This window comes from Penaeus chinensis, chromosome 42 (genome assembly GCF_019202785.1).
Source record: "Penaeus chinensis breed Huanghai No. 1 chromosome 42, ASM1920278v2, whole genome shotgun sequence".
Taxonomy (NCBI): Eukaryota; Metazoa; Arthropoda; class Malacostraca; order Decapoda; family Penaeidae; genus Penaeus; species Penaeus chinensis.
Window position 1 is genome coordinate 2,279,451 of NC_061860.1, and position 6,538 is coordinate 2,285,988.

The following is a 6,538-nucleotide window of genomic DNA, read 5'->3' on the forward strand; positions in this document are numbered from 1 at the left end:
AATTACTACTACAACTACTACTACTATTCTACTATTACTACTATTATCCCAACTACTACTAAACCTACTACTACCTACTATACTACTTCAGGCAACGATGATGAACATTTAACATTAAACATAAAAAAACTCCTTTCTTTTCGGTAAAAAACTTTGTCTTTTTTCCTTTTAAAACCCTTTCTTCTTGATCCTTAGTGAAGGAAGAAACTCAAAATCGATCATACGATACCCGAGTTCCGTAAACAAATGGATTTAGGATATCTTTAATGAGATGGATTCCCGATACATTGTCTTGTATAACTCGTGATGGTAGAAAGAAATGTACTAGTATAATTTTTTTTTATGAGCGAAAAAGGGGGAAAAATATATATATTTACTATGAAGTTTAATGATACAGTACACAAGACTTCCCAATTACCGGGTTCAGGGAACTCCAGAGTTCGGATTTTCCTGAAAAAAAGAGAAGATATATATTTTTTTCAGGTAACAGTAATAAATAATTAAAATGATAACAATAGTAATGATACTAACAATTATAATGATAACAATGATAATGATAATTACAATGATAATGATAATAACAATGATACTTATGATAATGATAATCATAATGATAATTATAACAACAAAAGTAATTATAATATGATAATAATTGTAACAATAACAGTAATAATAGTAATAACTTAAGCAATATATATTATAACAATACGGATAATAATGATGTTAATAATGATATTTGCAGACAGGACTGAGCATTAGGTACTGAGCAGCGAAAAGTGAGCATTGAACATTGACGACTGAGCACTGAACATTGAGTATTGAGCCATGAGCATTGACGACTGAGCACTGAACATTGAGTATTGAGCCCTGAGCATTGACGACTGAGCACTGAACATTGAGTATTGAGCCCTGAGCATTGACCATTGACGACTGAGCACTAAACATTGAGTATTGAGCCCTGAGCATTGAACATTGACGATGAGCACTAAACCCTTGAGTATTGACCCCTGACCCATTGACCATTGACGACTGACCCTTTAAACATTGAGTTTTTACCCTGAGAAATGACGTTGCCGACTGGCACAGGGAACATTGAGTTTTGGGCCCCCTGAGCATTGAAAAAATGTCGTAACTCGGGTTCTACACCCACTCTGTTTTTAAACTCTTGCCCCTTTGCGTAAGGGCAGGGGGTTGGGGGGGGGGCAAATATTACGTCTCTGTAAAAAAAAAAGAGAGAGGGGAGGGAGGGGGGGGAGGGGGGGGAGGTAGGAGGTTAAGGAAGGAGGGGGTGAGGGAGGGAGGGAGGGGGGAGGGAGGAGGTAAGGAGGAAGGAGGGAGGGAGGGAGGGAGGGAGGGAAAAGGGTTAGAGGGAAGAGGGGGGGGGTTTAGGTAGGGAGGGGAAGGAGGAGGAGAGAAGGGAAGGGGGGGGGGAGGGAGAGGGAAGGGAAGGTAGGAGGGAGGGAGGGGGAAAAGGAGAGAGGGAGGAAGAAAGAGGGAAGGAGGGGGAAAGAAGGGAAGGAGAGAGGGGGAAGAGAGAAAGAGAGAGGGATGGTGGGAGGTAGGGAGGGGAAGGAACAAATGTTGTTTGTATTATACGAAACTTATTCAGGAGAAAGATAAAGAAAAGAATAAGTAAACCAAAAGAAAAAAGAAACAAGAAAAAGAAAGAGAGAGGAAAAAAAAAACCATTTATGACTATGTGTGGGAGGAGAGTCAAAAACCTTAGGAGTGGGTGTTTGGGAAAGGTGTGAGGGAGGGGGGAAGGGGAGGGAGGGGGGGGGGGGGGGGGAGGGGAGAGGGAGGGAGGAGGTGGGTGTGAAGGGAGGGAGGGAGGGAGGAGGGGGAGGGAGGAGGGAGGGGGGGATGGGGGGGAGGGGAGGGAAGGAGGGGGGAGGGAAAGAGGGAGGGAGGGAGGGAGGGTTAGATCAGAGAGAGGAAAATGAATGTGGGGAGGGAGAAGGGGAAGGAAGGAAGGGGGAGAGGGGGAGAGAGGAAACCAGACAAGACACATCAGGGAAAGCGTGGGCGAGGGTTTGGCTCGCGATAAACCCAGAGAGAGAGAGAGAGTGAGGGGGGGGGGGGGGGGGAGGGGGGGGGGTGACAGACACACAGTGAAAATTACAGAAAAAAAGGGTTAGGGCGCCGTGACTTAAGGAGACGTTGAGAAACACAGGGTAAAAAAGATCAAAATATACAGTAAAATTTAAATTTATTATATACCCTACATTATATATATGTAAAAAAATATGTAAAAACCCTATGTAAAAGATACATATATCATTACACATATAACTATGATATACCTACATATACATCACACACGGGAGTGGTGTTTTGAGGAGAGAGAGTGTGTGGTTTTGTGGTGTGTCGGGGTGCGTGTGTTTGTTTTGTGTGTGTGTGTGTGTGTTTTTTTCATTACACCCACACAAGTACATCTTTTAAAATATATGTAAATATAAACCCCACGCGCACACACACACCAACCAACACACACACCATACACCCCATATACATATATTGTTTACAATATTTTTTTATTTTCATATACATGGGAAATACATGTGTTCTATGTATATATGTTTTTATAAAATACATATAATATGCATTACATCAATTCTATATCACATATATATGATAAATTTTGAATAGGGAGAGGGGGGGGAGAAAGAGAGAGGGGGGAAGAAGAGGGGGGAGAAGAGGGGGAGGGGGGAGAGAGAGAGAGAGAGGAGAGAGAGGAGGGAGAGAGAAGAGGAGAGAGAGAGAGGAGAAGAGAAGGGGGGGGGGGGGAGAGGAAGAGAGGGGAGAGGGGAGAAGAGGAGAGAGAGAGGGAGGGAAAGGGGGGAGAGAAGAGGAGAAGAAGGAGGAGAAAGGAGAAGAGGAGAGAGGGAGAGAGAGGGAGAGAGAGAAAGGAGAGGGGAGGGAGAAAGAAAAAGGGAGAGAGAGGAGAGAGAGAGAGAGAAAGGAGAAGAGAGGAGAGAGGGAGAGGAGAGAGAGAGAGAGAGAAGAGAGAGAGAAGAGAGAATAAGAGAGGAGAGAGAGAGAGAGAGAGAGAGAGAAGAGAGAGAGAGAGAGAGAGAGAGAAGAGAGAGAGAGAGAGAGAGAGAGAGAGGAGAGGAGAGAGAGAGAGAGAGAGAGAGAGAGAGAGAGAGAGAGAGGAGGAGAGAGAGGAGAAGTAGAGAGAGAGAGAGAAGAGAGCTGCGCGAGAGGAGAGACTGAGCGGCGGCTCGGCCATTCTCCTCGCTCTCTGCTCTACGCTCTCTCTGCTCCCCTCGCTCTGCGTCTCGGCGCTCTCGCGCGCTTCTCGCGTCTCTCTCTCTCTCTCTCGCTCGCTTCGCTCTCGCTCTCTTCTCTCTCGTCGCCTTCGCTCTCTCTCTCCTCTCTCTCTTCTCGCTCTCCTCTCTCTCGCTACTCCTCTCTCTCTCTCTCTCTGCTCTCTTTCTCTCTTCTCTTCTCCCTCTCTCTCCTGTCCTCTCTCCTCTCTCTCCCTTCTCTCGCTTCTCTCTCTCTCTCGCTCTCATCCTCGTTTCACTCTCTCTCTCGCTCTCCGTCCCTATCTGCTCGTCTCTCTCCCGTTCTCGCTCTCTCTCCCTTCTCTTCTCTCTCTCACCCATTCTCTCTCTCTCTCTCCCATCTTCTCTCTCCCTCTTCTCTCACTCTCTACACTCTCGCTCTCTCCCTCCCGGCTCCCCTCCCTCTCCTCCCTTCGCTCTCTCTCTCCCGGCTCGCACTCTCTTCCATTCTCTCGCTCTCTCTCTCTCTTCCTTATCTCTCTCTCTCTCTTCCCTTCTGCTCGCTCTCTGCCACTTTCTGCTCTCTCTATGGATCCCTTTTCTCTCCCCTCCTTGGCGCTCTCTTCTCTCTCCGCTCTCTCTCTACTGCTCTCTCTCTCTCTCTCTCTCTCTCTCTCTCTCTCTCTCTCGTCGCTCTCGGTCGCTCTCCTCCCTTCTCTCTTTCTTCTCCCCTCTCCCTCCCTCTCTTCCCTTGCTCGCTGTCTCCCTCTACCCTTCGCTCGCGGCTATCTCTCCCTTCTCTCATTTTCTCTACTCAGCCTTCTCTCGTCTCTTCTCTCTTCTCTCGCTCTCTCTCTTGCTCTCTCTCTCTGTCCACTTCGTCTTCTGCTCTCTCTCCCTGTCTCTCTCTCTCTCCGCTTCGCTCCTCTCTCTCCCATCTCCCGCTCTTCTCCTTCTCTCGCTCTCTCTCTCTCTCTCTTTCTCTCTGTCTCGTCTTCTCTCACATCTCTCTCCTCTCTCTCTCGCTCTTCTCGCTCTCTCTCTCTCGCGCTCGCGCTCTCTCTCTCTCTCTCTCTCCCCCTCCCTCTCTCTCCCCTCCCTTCTCTCACACTCCCCCGTCCCGCTCCCTCGCTCCGCTTTCCACTCCCCTTACCACTTCCCACCCACCCCCCCCAACGCCCCACCCATCCACCCCCCCCCTCACCCCTCCACCCCCCACCCACCCCACCCACCCCTCTGCCCCCAACCGCCCCCCCCCCACCTCACGACACCCCCTACTCCGTCATCTCTACCTGAACATCAACAGACCTGGACGCGACCTCACCCGCACCCTGAATACAAAACTTCCCTCCCTTCCAGAAGGTGCACCATACCCGCAAAACAAACCTATAGGCAAACGACATCTGAGCATGATGACCGAATTCAGTTAACGCAAGGCTTGCCGGAACACGAAACGCTAAGCAGGCGGCGTGGCTGAGAGACAGTGACGTCACGCAAAGTGGGCGGGATACCCAAATCATATAAATGTTTGGACTCGTACAGTCCTGTTAACTCAAACCCTGTTGCTGTCTTCGGACTGCGAGATAACATTAGCTTCTTCGGGTCAGTCGCAGCGCTCGGGAAGTGTCAGTGAAGGTCAGTGGGACGTGTTTTGACGTGTTTTGTGAATATGTAGCTGGGTGAAGCTGTGATTTTGAGTGTAAATATTACCGTATACATACATATATATATATATAAATATATTACATATATATATATACAAATATATAAAGTGTGCGTGTATACATCTGTATATATAAACATACATATATAAATTATAGATATATAGATATGTGAACATACAGTGTATATATAATATACATAATATCTAGATATATGTATATATAATGGTACTAAGTATGTAAGATAGGAGTAAATGCATATATTAATATATAATAATATATATATATATAATATAGATATATATATATAAAACATACAATCCTCAATATGGATAATAAATAGAAGAAGAGATATATTATCACTCTCTCTCTCTCTCTCTCGGAATCTCTCTCTCTCTCTCTCTCTCTCCTCTCTCTCTCTGGGTCTCTCTCTCCCATCTCTCTCTCTCTCCTCCTCTCTCTCTCCTTCCCTCCCTCTCTCCCCTCTCTCCTTCCCTCCCTCCCTCCCATCCCTCTCCTCTCTTTCTCTCTCTCTCTTCTCCTCTCTCGTCGATTCTCTTTATTGTAAAATTATATATAATATATATATATATATATATCTATGTATTATATACCTATATATATACAACACATAAAAATATACACATATATATCCATATTAATGAATATCTATTTGTTATATTTGTATATCCATATATGTTATGATGTATAATATACATACATACAAGCACCACACATATATTACAAATATACAAACTATAATAATCTATATGTGCTGTGTGTATGCAGTATATATAATATATGATATATATATATATATATATATATATAATATAACATAAATATATTTATGTTATAATCATATTTATATGTATATATGTAAAATATAAATATAAGTATATGAATATGTATATCTATATATGAACCATATATACATATATACCTATATATACAATATATATACATATAAAATATATAGAAAATATATATATATATATGTTTATGTAATATAAGTGTGTGGGTGTGTGTGTGTGATGAGTGTGTGTGTGTGTGTTGTGTTTGTGTGTGCATAAAATGTATAATATATTGTATATATATCATATAATATAAACACAAATACTTACATACATGTATAATATATATATACATATTTACAAATTAAATATATATATATATATCTATAATGTACATATATATATACAATATATATACACACACACATAGTATATGTAGTATATATATGTATATATATATGTACATATACATATAAATATATATACACAATAAATATATATATATATATATATATGTGTGTGTGTGTGTGTGTGTGTGTGGTGTGTGTGTGTGTGGTGCTTGTGTGTGTGTATATATATAATATATATATATATATATATAATATATATATGTTGTTTGTGTGTATATGATGTAAATATATATTTATATATAATAATATATATATTATAGTATGAATGTATATATAATAAATAAATATGATATTATATCATATAATATATTATGTGTGTGTGTGTTTGTGTTAGTATATATATATAGTAACTAACAAACACTCATCACACAAACACCAACCCCAGTTAGAGATTAGTGAGATAGTGAGAGGTAGATGAGAGATTGTATTTAGAGTGAGTGTGA

At 42.3% G+C, this 6,538-nt stretch overlaps 1 protein-coding gene across 1 annotated transcript in view; it reads left to right on the plus strand.

The window, feature by feature from the left end:
* The first annotated feature begins 4,809 nt into the window (after positions 1–4,809).
* Positions 4,810–6,538, plus strand: part of LOC125048056 — a 38,265-nt gene continuing 36,536 nt past the window's right edge. The window contains exon 1 of the mRNA XM_047646687.1: positions 4,810–4,865. The gene's annotated coding sequence lies outside the window, so the exon portion shown is untranslated. The remainder of the gene's footprint in view (positions 4,866–6,538) is intronic.